Source organism: Glycine soja, chromosome 20 (genome assembly GCF_004193775.1).
Source record: "Glycine soja cultivar W05 chromosome 20, ASM419377v2, whole genome shotgun sequence".
Lineage (NCBI taxonomy): Eukaryota > Viridiplantae > Streptophyta > Magnoliopsida > Fabales > Fabaceae > Glycine > Glycine soja.
The window spans coordinates 3,166,340-3,180,373 of record NC_041021.1 but is presented as its reverse complement, the minus strand read 5'-3'; the positions used below and the strand labels follow the sequence as shown (position 1 = coordinate 3,180,373).

The 14,034-nt window shown below is 29.4% G+C and overlaps 2 long non-coding RNA genes across 2 annotated transcripts; both read right to left on the bottom strand.

Annotated features, from left to right (window-relative positions):
* Positions 1 to 994: 994 nt before the first annotated feature.
* LOC114402916 lies at positions 995 to 1,805 on the bottom strand. The gene is made up of 2 exons (XR_003664553.1): positions 1,589 to 1,805; positions 995 to 1,463 (listed from the first exon to the last, which is right to left on the bottom strand). It is a non-coding gene; the product is annotated as an uncharacterized LOC114402916 (long non-coding RNA).
* A 7,326-nt stretch (positions 1,806 to 9,131) lies between these two features.
* LOC114401355 lies at positions 9,132 to 10,493 on the bottom strand. The gene is made up of 2 exons (XR_003664255.1): positions 10,210 to 10,493; positions 9,132 to 9,583 (listed from the first exon to the last, which is right to left on the bottom strand). It is a non-coding gene; the product is annotated as an uncharacterized LOC114401355 (long non-coding RNA).
* Positions 10,494 to 14,034: the final 3,541 nt, after the last annotated feature.

Below are 14,034 nucleotides of genomic sequence, written 5' to 3'. Positions count from 1 at the left end.
GAAGATGCGGATTACCTGTACCTGGACAAAAAAACCTTATGAAACTTTACTGTTTGCTGGAATTGGTATTGGACTTTTCCTGCGCAGCTTAGGTGAAGGGCAAAGAAGGCTTCCCTCTGGGCGCCCAAAGCCATTAGTGAGATACAACTCTGGAAGAGCGAGAGTTTTAGTTGTTAATCAGGTACTGAATTTTTCCATTATTCATTACTGGTCCTTTTTTATTATTTAATAATTTGATTGAGTTAGGTTCATTTTAGATTTAAGAAATTATCTCCGGCTTATTCTCATTACGGTTTTTTTTTTTCCTTAGTCTAGCGTTTAATTTAGTATTAGGCAATAGAAAAGTAAAAATTAGTAGGAAAAACAAAAAATGTTGTTGTTTTAATAGATTTAATATAGTATTTATATATTATAAATTACTAAACATAAATTTTAAGATTTATATTTTCTTAAAAAAGATTCTTTAATCAATAGAATTCAAATTAATTTATTGAAATCAATCGAGATAAGTTCGTTATGTATTGAGCCATATGTGGTCCCCGGAAAAAGATTCACAATTCAACACCCTGAATTAGTTCAATATTTTCCTTGCCATGAGTTTTCTTATGCCTTTCTATTTATTTTGTATCTCATTATTGTGACTGATAATCTCTTAACCTTCTCAGTATCTATCATACATAAACATAGGCAGTTATATTTTGCTTGTCCTGGATTACATGTTGAGTACTTGAGTTATTGGTTTTAATTCTATTCTCACAATTTCTCTGCTTAGATCTGTGATAGAAAAAAACAATGAAATAGTAATTACATTTCCCGTTTTGTTATCGCAGCAACTAGCATGGTAACATATCGGTAACATAAATAGAGCTTTAGAAGCGCTATCTATTGGGGAAATAAGCGCAATATATAAAGACACGTACCATTTAAATAAACAGTTAACATATATTATATATAACATTACGTATATATAATAAAAAAAAGGATAGTACTCTACTGACAAAAGGAATAATAGATCTTCCTGGAACATAACAATACAACTCAAAACAACACCGAAAGATAACAATTAATGGAATTTATAAAAGGAAGAATAGACGATCTTCCTGGAACATGACAATAAAAGTTAAGAAACACCTCAGGAAGACAACAACAAAAATGGTAAAAGGAGCAATACATCTTCATGAAACATAAGACAAATAACAGAGCAACCTAATAAATAAAATAACTATTTTTCAACTTGGGCTTTCTTGAAAGCCCACTTCTACAACTGTGAGATGGTTCAATCCACTTTTGACAAACTATTGACATCTTCAGCTCCAAGATATCGTCGACTTTTTTTTTCCATTATAAGGTTAAACAGCACCATTAAAGGCAATATCCACGACCTTCAAATCAGAATCCCCAAACTTTGATTCACAATCTCCACCTCCATCAACTTCATAATTAAAAACAATAGAAAACCTTGCCTGGAAATTAAAATAAATATAAAAAATGACACATTAGTTGGACAAATAAGAAGGAAAAATATGCAAAATAAAAATTTAAAAATCAAAAGAATCATAAGATGTGAATTAATAATTATTATACATACCACGAAAATGAAGGCAAATAATAGTATGAATAAGTGTTCAAGTAAGAGAAAGGAGAGGATGGGTGTGGTTCTTGATACTTTAGCTGAAAAAAAGAACTTCCTTTTATATACAACTACAGCATTGAGACTTCCCACTACAGATCACAAACAAAAACTGAAAATGGCAAGGTTTGTGATAACAGCTGTTTCTTATATAGATGAGGATATATATAACTTGTAATTATTATTTATTTGAGAACACCAACTTACCATCCTCTATGAAATTAGGTCAAAGAGTAAGAATAAGGTTTTAGGAGTCTTATATAGGAAGTCAATTTTAAGTGCCTAATTAAAATTTAAGGTATGATGTAAGGAGATGGCAATAATTGTGTGTGAGTATCAAGAAAAGAAAAAAGAAAGAAAGAAACCATGAGGTTTAAGAAAATGACCTTTAAAACAGAGAGTCAGTCTAGAATTCTTAGAGAATTCACTAGACATTGTGTCTCATTTCTTTTAATTTCATATTTGTATAAGTTGAGCATGTAGACATACTCGTGAAAAGAGAGCTTGGAGTTTGAAGATGATTGCATGGAAGAAGGCTTTGTAGTTTGTATCTCCCAATGTATGAGAGTTAATTTATGTTTTATGCATCATATTTATGTTTTGTAAGAAGCGTGAGTGTAAGATCTTTGTATAAATTTTATTCATGTTAGGTATCTTTTAAGATTTAGTTTTCACATAATCAACTTTAATATTCTTATATGCTAAGTTTTTATTTTCATAATTTAGTAATATAAGATGACAAAAGTAATATCCTCAATAATAATAATAATAATAATAATAATAATAATAATAATAATAATAATAATAATAATAAAAGTGGAATATTATAAAAATAATTAAGAAATTATCACAAAAATGCTAATTGATACTCAAGCATAATACATACTATGTAGTATTTGGTTACATTTTTAAGTTTAAAATTTTATTTAAATTAAATATATGAACATTAGTTTTAAAATTAAAATCACTAGGTAATTTATATTGTTTTGATTTTAAAAAATATATTTAATTTGGAATTTTTTTATATAAAATGTTCTTTGATTTTGGGATTTGAAATAAAGAATAAAAAAACAAACGATAAAAAAATAGCTTTTAAAAAATAAACTCATTTGAAGTTGTTTTTTTTATTATAAAAGCTATTCTTTACTTTTTATTAAAAATCTATTTGATCTAGATTTCTTTTAAAAAGAAAATAAAATTTTAAAATAAATTGAATCAAATATTTCCAATAATTTCTCTTTGCGAAGTTTACTGAGAAATAATACTCTAAAAAATTGAACAGTGATACCTCATGAATTTGAGAACGTGTGCTTGATAATTTTTGTCTAATATGTAAAAGTAAGTATTGAAATTTGTTTCACTGCTTATCTTAATACATTATATATATATATATATATATATATATATATATATATATATATATATATATATATATATATATATATATCATTCATGTAAAAAGAAAAATAACACTTGTCTGAAAAGGGGCTTAGTGTAACTCAATTGTGCTTTGTTATGGCTCCCCATTGATCCTCCTATATGGAGATATTTTTGTGATGAAATCATATATTAATAGTATTGATAATAATGTTTTTTTAGCATGATCTTAATACGGAGTTGTTTTTATAAAAAATAATGATAAATTTTTATCAGAAATATTCAGCTTATTTATGGTAAATATTTTACCTTAAAAAATTATATTTAAAAATTAATTAAAATTTAAATAGTAAACCTGTTGATTAAAAAAATTATTTAACAATTGTGCTACAGTAATTGGTTATCATGACCATGTTCATTAAAAGTGAAAATGAAATTGGTTCAACACAAACCAAAAAATCAAAGCATCAAGTCTATTAATTATGCCCCTTTTGTGGGCCATTATTACAATAAAAATCAGAGGGACCCTTCACATCTAGTTAGCCGAATCTTTCAACTAGTTGGGGGCTTTAGAAAGCTTCTCTCATTTTCCCTGAAAGTGACAATGGGGAGAAATCAGGGACCACATTCAACTCCTGACTGGTCACAAAATGATTATGGCCCTTTTCTTCAGTGACTGCCAAACAAAGCTTAACACATTAATAAACTCGTTTACTTTTGTTTTTCTCACTCTTATTTAAATCACTTTTTAAAAGAAGAACAAATACATGAATATGAATGACCCAGCGGCCAAGTGGGCAACACGTAACAAGTATTGAATTATGTAGCTTTTTTATCATGAAAACAGAAAACAAACTATGTTTAAAAATTTTCAATAACCTTTATAAAAAAAGCTTTCAATAACAAAAAAAAATCAATAAAATGAAGGTATATTATTTTTAATATTATGACATATTTTGTTTTAATTAAATAAACTAATATAAAATAAAATTTATATATTATATTTTATTTCATTCTAACCTTTTTTTTCATCAAATACTATTTTATTATTATTTATTTATCGGTAAAAATTAAAGATAATATTGATAAAAAAAAGTTAGAATAACTCACGTTTAACCCAGTGAGTTAAATCCTCGAGTTATCTCATCATTCTTTGTGTTTGCCTTTCATATAAACACATAAATACACTACGTCCTGAAGGTCAATTCAAATATGACACTGTCTTACAAAATTATTGTTTATAGTAAGTTGCATTGCATCTTTCCATACACGAGTTAATTAAGTTAGCTCTCTTTTCGAGTTTGGAAAAGCCATTTTCAAGTTTGATGAAATCGATCAACTGGCTTAATTATTATAGTTTTTGTTCCTTGATTATGTATGATTGTGATGTTTTAAAAAAATTTCAAATAAATTTAGTCTTGTCTATAAAAAAAACTTGTTTTTTTAATCTTTTGGTAAAAGTCACAAGTATCCTCTAACCGGAAACAATTATACACAAGCTCTATGGGTAATAAAGTTTTTCCTACAAAATATTTCATTTAAATTTTGGACTATTAATTAAACTAAAGCAAACAAACTCACAGCTGTTCAATGCATCAAATTTATAATTTTGCTAAAAAGATTCATAAAGAATAAGAACTTATTTTTCAGAAACCTCTTCCTTGAGCCAACTTAATAAAGACCATAGTATGATAGTAATAGTAGTACACTAGTACTTCATAATTCAGCAACGAAAGCAAAATAACCTCCGAATTTAGCTGAAAAACCACACAAGAAAGTTATATTCTCATCTTGCAAAATACCACCTCTGAACTTTTGCCTTAAAAAAGATGAACTTGTTCGTTGAAAAACTTAATTAGGTCGTTTTATGAACTGCGACTGCGCGCGATCAATTCGATCGTCCATTTTATATCATTAATTAATTTAAATTTATATCTCCACTTGTGCCTCATTACCATATGCATCCATTTTATTATATTATTAATTAATTTAATTTATATCCCTCATTACCATATGCAATTGTTTTCATCTATTATATTTTATAACAAGCAGCTGAAAATACAGATATGCAACTAGATCACATTAATCAATTAGGTCAAACTACATATCGACTTAGATACTATATTTAATTATTTTTGTTGCGATATTTAATTATTTATTATTAAAAAGTATCCCATTTATCATATGAATGTTTTTAATTTAAATTTAATGAAACATATACAAGTAATTTACATTTAATATAATGAATACAATTTAAAAAAACTAAAAAATAATTAATTTTAAAATATACGTGTATAATTAACATTGGAGATGAAATAAATATAAAAATTAAAAATAATTAAAATTATTATTTGAGAATTTAAAATAGTGGTGTATAATATAAAAATTATTGATGCAAAATGATTTTTTTTAAAAATATAAAAAGACATGATAAATAAAAGGTAAGTCATATTTTTATCACTGCGTTATTGGTATATAATATTCACCATTTTTATCGATGACTAATATTTATTGAATAACTTGGCTGTTTTTTAGTGTGATCTCCTCTTGCATCCAAAATTTTTTTATCCACAAGATTTAAATTCAAAACTTTGTTTAAAGAACCTGAACACAATTACATTCATACCAACATAATGTTAATTTTTTTTTATCGACAAATGTTAATGGTTAGTATTGTTAATTTTTGTTAATAGAAGAAATCCTACCCACCATCTTTCTCCTTTTCCTTTTCCCTTAATCATCCAACCAACCTTATATTTCCATCACATAATGTTGATTAAAGTTAAGGCATTTAAGACTTAACTTTATAGTATAAATATATAAATAAGAGTAACTTTTTCACTCTAAAGTATCTATGAGTTTTATCGATGACTTAAGAGTCTTGTTAACCAGTAATTTACATATACAAGTAATTTACTTGTATACAAGTAATTTACTTAAGAGTCTTGTTAAGAGTCTTGTTAACCAGTGTTCTAATGTCTTAGGACATTGTTAAGAAATTAAAAAAGATTTTATTAAAAATCATAGAAGAGTGTATTTTGCCACATCTTAATAAAAATATTTTTCTTTTTAATTTCTTAACCAATAATGCTTCTAGGGATGGAGAAGTTAGTTAAATAAAATATAAAAAAAACCCTTTTAAAATGCTTTCGAATGAAAATACTTTTAAAAGGGGATTTTGAAAACAAGGGAGGGTGTGCATTAACTAGTTAAAGAAAATCATAGATAAATATGATAAAAAAAAACACACAATAAATTTATTTTTATTTGTCTTACCCTAAGATTATGTCTATTCCTTGTCACACAATTTCATTTCCAAACAGAATTACAAGTAACCAAATTTTAGAATGTTTTAAGTATTCTTTCACTAAACATCTTTAGACCTTTGCAAGTATTCTTTCGTCCTTGCTTCTTTAGACAATTACACCAAGTATTCTTGTAGATATGATTCATGATGTTATCTCTCAAGTTTTTGTATGATATGTGTGATTAACTCTTTAGTTTTGATGATTCCATCCTTATACCCACTTTCATTGTATATCATTTGAGTTGTTATTTGATTTATATCTTTTGTTGAAGTGCCCTTTTGGGTTCTTACTTTTTGGTTTTTGGTTGATGTGCTTATATTCATTAATTACACTGGTGGCATTGGCATGAGTTCCCGTAAACGACTTTTCATATCTTTATATTTTTTTAATATCTTTTTAAAACTCATGATCTCTTTTATAATGATTTGTTGGTCTAAGTAATTACTCGTGAGTATTTTTGAGTAATCTAGTGGTAATCTCTGAGTACAACATCTAATAATAGAATACTTTAATGTTACACTTCATAGCCAAAGATTAAAGGTTGTAATGCTCACTTCTTTTTTCTCCTCATTTTTCCTGTTATATCCTTTTCTTTTTTATGTCTATTTTTCCTCATTCCCCTCTGCTTTTCTTCATTCCCCGCCGCTATTGAATCCTGCATTGTTATCATTCATCATCTATTTCGCAGCATCCGAGTAAGCAGCATAGCACCTGATGGCTGATCCGAGCCTTCTTCGAAAATGATATCACACCGTTGTTGCTATTGTTATTGCCGTTGGTGCAACACAATCGTACCGTCCAGATTATCACCAAAATGAAAACAGGAACAAAATCAATGAAGTTGAAATTAAAATCATGATAAAGAAGATCCATGCTGTTGAGGGTATATAAAAAATATTAAAAGAAGATCCATTTTGCAATCTAAACTTGCATCCAAGAACAGTGACGTATCCAAAAATTTTATTTTGTGGAGGTAATAGTTATATTATAGATTAGCTTTTTTAATACATTTCAAACTATGGAGTAATTTATAACCATATATATAGAGAAAGAAGAAGAATCAACTTACACGAAGAGTAACTTTAAGTTGATTCATCCTTTTATAGACTTTAAGAGAATGGATGATAAGGATAGAGAGTAATTTTCTTAAGATTACTTCGAATATAAGTTGATTCATCCTTTTATATATATGGAAGAGGATTAGTTACTCCAAGAGTAAGAGTAAATTACACTTAATCATAATCTGAGCCATTTATTTCTTTTTAATCCAAAGGTCCAAATTTATAGTGTTACTTTAGTTGAAGCACGTGACCTTATTTGTTTTGCACTGCGCTGCCTTTCTCTCCTCATTCGTAGTGGACCTTTCATATTCTTGTCTTCACCTTCGGTAACATTAATCTCCATATCTGGAAGGTTTTCAAGCTTTGCAATGGTGACAACAGGTCCACTCCATTCATCTCCTAACAATTTCCATAACTGGAAGCTCATCTTATCTTCTTTCTAGTTCTCTGCCCTCATGCGAACAGTCTCCACTGATTCCTTTTCTTGCGAAAAAACCAATTATTGTATGATGTCAATGTCACCCATTTCACTACATTGCCATCATCACTCCAATTGAAGACACCACCACCTAGTCCTCTGAGAATAGAAAGCCCCAACCCAAATTGTTGTCATCCATAGTCTGCCTTGTTCATGCTCTCTTCTAATAAACGTTATGTAGCCATTGTTAGATTAGATTCCATTATTTCCTATTGTAGGTAATATTTTGTTTTCCTGTTTTTGAATATGATTAGTACTTAACTATTGTTATATTAGATTCTGTTATTTCCTACTCTTGTTATTTAGAACTGTTAATTGTAACAGATCATGTATTTTTTCATTATGACAACTAATTAATATTGCATTTATACTTATGCAAGTCTATATGATGCAGGACTATTTTCTTAGTTCATGGAAGATATGCAACTTTTTTTGTCAGGAGGCTAATTTAAGTTTTGTTAAAAAAATTATATGTACTGCAATTCGTTTAGGTTAGTCATGTTGATTCTTTAATTGTGCAAAGGTTGTTTTGTTGTGGTTGTGAATTTCAACTACCTTTTCTACTTTGCAGTAAATTGTGAGCCATCAAGGTCATACTTAGTATGAAAGATTTTATCATGTTTGAAGGCTTACCTTGATGATTTTATCATGTTTTGTTAAATTTAATATAATGATTGGCTTGTGGTCATATTGGATTGATGGTACTAGAATTTCACTGTCTTGGAATGCGGATTCTGACAGCAATGATCTCCACTTCTTGACTTTTGATCTAAGCATATGGTATTACTTATTTTGTGGGAAGGAAATGTGTTGTGGGTAGAAGTCTAACTTCAAGTTTCAACATTGTTGCTACACGTGAAATAGAGAAGCTTTATAAATCTATTCAAATATTATTTTGTAAGCACTTTCATGTATTTACTTTCCCTTTTATTTCCTTTTGTATTACTGTAAATTATTATTTCCATTTGAATGCATGTAGTTAAGAGGATTACAAGTTCTTAATCAGTCGAAAGAGTACACATATATGGATATATTCTTTATTACAAATTAAAATTTCAGATAATTTTCTTTCCTCATTATAATTGAGTAATGTTGTCACAATAATCAAAGATAGAGTTCAACTTTATGATTACCACGCGTTTCAATTCAAAGGGACAAAATTGATACTTTTTATTGTTGTAATTTGACCATTGGTACTTCAACTTACATAGAATGCACCCATAACCACTAATGGCTGGAAACTATTACCAAACTGTTGCATTGTATTCATTATCCAGAAACAAAAAGTAAGGCTTGTCATTGTGCAGAGAAGAGCAAAGCCACATGCAAGTCTTGCAACATGTGTTGATATTTGAGATAACAATTTGAGCTCTCCAAACTTACAGGAAATAAAAGCAGCCATTCTCCAAAAATTCTCACATAAAGACACAATAAAAGAAAAAAAAAATTTAAGCCTGAAAACTTTGTCTAGCAAAGCATTATCTATAACATTAAGCTCTTGTGGGAGTTTCTTGAACACCATGTAGAACTAATTCAATGAATGATATTCTTCACCACGAGCAAATTTCTTGTGAAGAACTTTTACAAATTCAGTCTCATCAAGTCCTTTAGCATTTCAGCAGCCTAAGTCTGAGCCAAATTGGAATAATTCAAGGCAGATTGTGAGAACAAGATCATTTAATCTTTTGTAAGCTTCCTCAAGAACCTTGTTGGATTACCTCCCCCAAACCTGCAATTAAAAGCAAGCATTCAATTTAAATTGAAGATATACAATGATGATCCTATGCCAGATGTAAATAAATAAAATGAACGCCGGTTGAACCATTCATTTTAATTAGGCCCGATTGCTACAACAACTTCCTTTGATAATTCTAACAAATCATAACGTGTGTAACTTCATTTAATTATACTGACATTTACTCTTGTTGAACTTTCTTCTTTTCCAATTACACTTGAAATTACAACATGCTTCATACTGCAAAATATTTTTTTAAATTTTTTGTAAGCTACTCACAATGATTTTACTAAACATGTATTCCTATTACACCCGAAATTATAGCATGCCAGATTTATAGGCAAACATGATAGTTAGTGTGTTTATTATCATATCATACAAGTAACAATAGCCATGGAAGAACATTCAGGTTTTATAACAAACACTTCATGTGCAATTGAACAAAACTATTATTCCTTACAATTCTTACAAAGTACGAAACACAAAAAAGCCATCACTCCAATCAGAATCTCACATATATTAACACATCAATTTTTAAAAAGAGAAGCACTCATGGATAAAATTTTGAAAGGATTCACATAGTTGAAATACTGATTCGGCTGCTTCCTAGAACTACCAACATTGTCTGATCGTCGTGCCTTCTGTATCCCATCTATTCACACAACAAAGAATGCAAATAATTTGCTTGCGTGGTGCTGTTCCCTGTGTCTCTCTCATACTGGGCGGCAATGGTGGCACAGTTTACTAGGTAGTGACGTCTCAGGTTGACATATGACAACGCAACAGACATGACGATGAGGTCGACGGAGGGAGGTACTGGTCTGGGCGTGAGGGAGAAATAGCAAAACAAGAAAACCTGGTAGGGTTGAGAAGAACTCATGGAGGGAGATAGTAGTTTAATCTAAGGCGTTGCTGCTAAATAAAATATATGATAGAATTTAAATTGTATATACACAATGATAATCCAATACAAAATTAAAATGTAAGAAGTGTGACAAATATATTTCGTCCTTAACTTATATTCGCACGGTTAATAAAGTAGCCAACACAGTAGTACGAAGGGACAAATTTGTCACTAACATATTTGTCATAATATTTTTTAACTTTGCATTGTTAATAGATTTGTTTCTAAAAGATGAAAATACAAAATTTAATCCTTAAGAGTATAAAAAGTGCGACAAATATATCTGGACTTAATAGATTGTGACTAATTATTATTATTATTATTATTATGTGTTTATAATCTAGTGTTCCTATTCGTTTAGTACTTATGCGGTATATATTTTTTATATTGTCTTTTAATATATATATTTTATTATTTTGATTTCCTTGTCAAACCTTAATCTTTGCTCTTAAAAAAAACTTTATCTTATATCTTGTAATTTTATCAAATTTTTACTAAATTTCTCATTTTTAATCTTTAAAATTATTCAATATCTCAATTCCAACTTCAGTCCCCTTATATTTAGATTGAAAATAATATGTCGAGAGTTTTAAATAGAAAAAACACAATCGGCCACGAGAACAAATTTATTTATTTATTTATTTTGAAAAAATAATTTAATCAACTATTTTTTAAAAAAAAAGTCTCACAAAATTTAAACTAGATAAAGCTAAAGTAGAATTTAAAAAAAAGTCTCACAAAATTTAATCAATTGAGTTACCATTTAAAAAAATGAAAGTCTTTTATTTCTTGAAATTTTTTGTTTTTTTAATTAATTATTAATCTTTATTGTGTACTCTTCCACAGTATTTAAATTTATTTGGGTTCTTTATTTGTTAGTAACTGTTTTTTTTTTATTTTGATTTCATTCATATTATATATAATAAGTGTTGTTTTCAGTGGAAACACATAAGATTTATCCAAGGGATTCTTTTATATTTTAGGTATATATATATATATATTTTATTGATTAAGAAAAAGACTTATAATTCTACTTTAACTCTATCTAGTTTAAATTTTGTGAGACTTTTTTTTTAAAAAAAATAGTTGATTAAATTTTAAGAAATAAAAGATTAATAAAGATTAATAATTAATAATTAATTATTAATTGGAGACAAAAAATTTCAAAAAAATAAAAGACTTTCATTTTTTAAATGGTAACTCAATTGATTAAATTTTGTGAAATTTCTTTTAAAAAAATAATTAATTAAATTCTTTTTTTAAAAATAAATAAATAAATAAATATGGTCACGTGGTCGGTTATATTTTTTGTTTATTTTCATTAAAACTTAAAAATTTGAATCCTCTTAGCTTCAACAATGTACATTCTCATTGTTATTTAAATACATTTTAATATACTAATTGTGGAGAAAAATGACAAATTGCAGTATATATACTAAAAAAGGACAAGGATGAGAATTATAAACTTCTTTTTTTTTTACTGAATGGATGAGAAATAACCTAAGATATTATTAAACAACTTGTAGACGAACCACTCTTTTTATTTTAAGATTTGAATAAATTTTAATCTGTAAATTTTTTGTTCACTTTTTTATTAAACTATTTTTTAAAACTTATTTAGGTTTTAGTTTCTATATTTTTTACCAGTCCCCTCTTCCACATCACCGACAACCTGGCTCTCCTTCCTTGTCTCTCACAGTCTCACTAGGCGTTGGTAAGAGATATTTAGAAGTATAAAAATGACAGTAGATATTATCCTTAATTGAAATAGGATAACTTTTCTTTCCTCAATTTTTTTATACAATACAACTTGAAAATATCATTTTAATAGTAAATAAACATGTGATGCGTGAATAAATATATAATTTTGATGTATGAAATTTAACTACGTTAGTTACACGAGCCTTAATGCTTTATTACAATAAATATTTTTTGTGAATTAATATCGAATCTCCCATTTTCAATGTAAATGACTTGCCGCTAGAGAAAAAAAAAATTGTTCATATATAAAACGAAAATTGGCACGAATATATATATCACCAAACCTCAATAAAAACAACCCTTTATAATTAATCAAAAAAGTATTTTAAACAATAAAATATATTTTGAATTTACAAAATTAATCTAATTTTTAATTATTTTTTCACAGTAACTATAGACTGCATTTCGAATTTTTAATAATTTTATTTCCGACATGTCCCAAGTATTATTGTCATGTAGCTTGCTTTTGAACCGTTTGTAAGTAGCAGCTATGAACCGCAAGCAACCAGGCCCAACAATGATAACAACAAGGAGTTAGTAGCAGGAAGACCCAAAAGAGGAAGCAACATTCCTAGTTATCTGAAAGATTATGTGCTAGAACTTAAGTGTTCACGGGTGCATGCAAAGGCACAAGGATAGCGTAGGTATCTTCTAGAAGCTTAGGAGGAATAAAGAATATTCGTTGTTAGCATTTATCTTAAGCAATAAGGCAGTTACGTAATAACATAATGTATAAAATGCAAGAAAAATGCTGGTGAATAATATCAGAAAACGCATTCTCTAGTTCCTTCCTCTATCTCTCTATCTCTCTACCCTTCTCCTTCCACGGAGGTTGCTTGGGCCTCGAAAGCCAAGCCTAACATTGGTGCTTTCATTGATCCTTTTCGCCATGGCCGAAGCTACACGATCCAAGACCAGTGTTGATCGTTGGGAAGATGCATTCGCGAAGCTTTCAGCATCAATGTCTTCAAAGTTCAACGAGCTCCTTAACCGTATGAACCAGTTAGAGACCTCGCATACCAATTCTCATGTTCCACAGGCGTTTCCAGGTGCTTCATCAGCCGCAACGGCAAATGCGGCTTATCGGTTGAAACTAGAGGTTCCTCGCTTTGATGGATCAGATCCTGAGGGATGGATATTCAAGATTATGCAATTCTTCGAATATCATGCGACACCAGATCATGATCGACTTACGATAGCTTCGTTCTATATGGAAGGTCCTGCATTAGCATGGTTTCAGTGGAAGTATCGCAGTGGCCAACTCTCCTCTTGGTCAACTTTTCTCCATGCCATCCACGCAAGGTTTTCGTCTTCAGCTTACGAAGATCCTACGGGAGTACTGTGTAAATTGACGCAACGCTCAACTGTGTCAGCAAAACCTCTCGGAGTTCGAAGCTCTCGCTAATAGAGTTATCGGCCTTCCGGCGCCATTTGTCCTTAGTTGCTTTGTATCAGGACTGAGTCCTGGGATTCGAAGGGAGGTGCAGGTCATGCAACCTCATTCCTTGGCTCAGACAGTTTCGTTTGCACGACTCCATGAAGAAAAGTTGCTAGACAGTCGTCGGCAGGGAGGCCGGTCATCCCCTACTACAACCTTTATTGCGACTCCTGCACGACTCTCGTCTTCCCCTAGCGTGACTCCGCCGGAATCAATCTTACTGTCGTCCGTGGCCAAACCACGTTCCTCCACCATTCCCTTCAAACGATTGACGCTGACGGAACTAGCTCTTCGCTGCGAACAAGGTTTATGCTTCAACTACGATGAGAAATATTCGTGTGG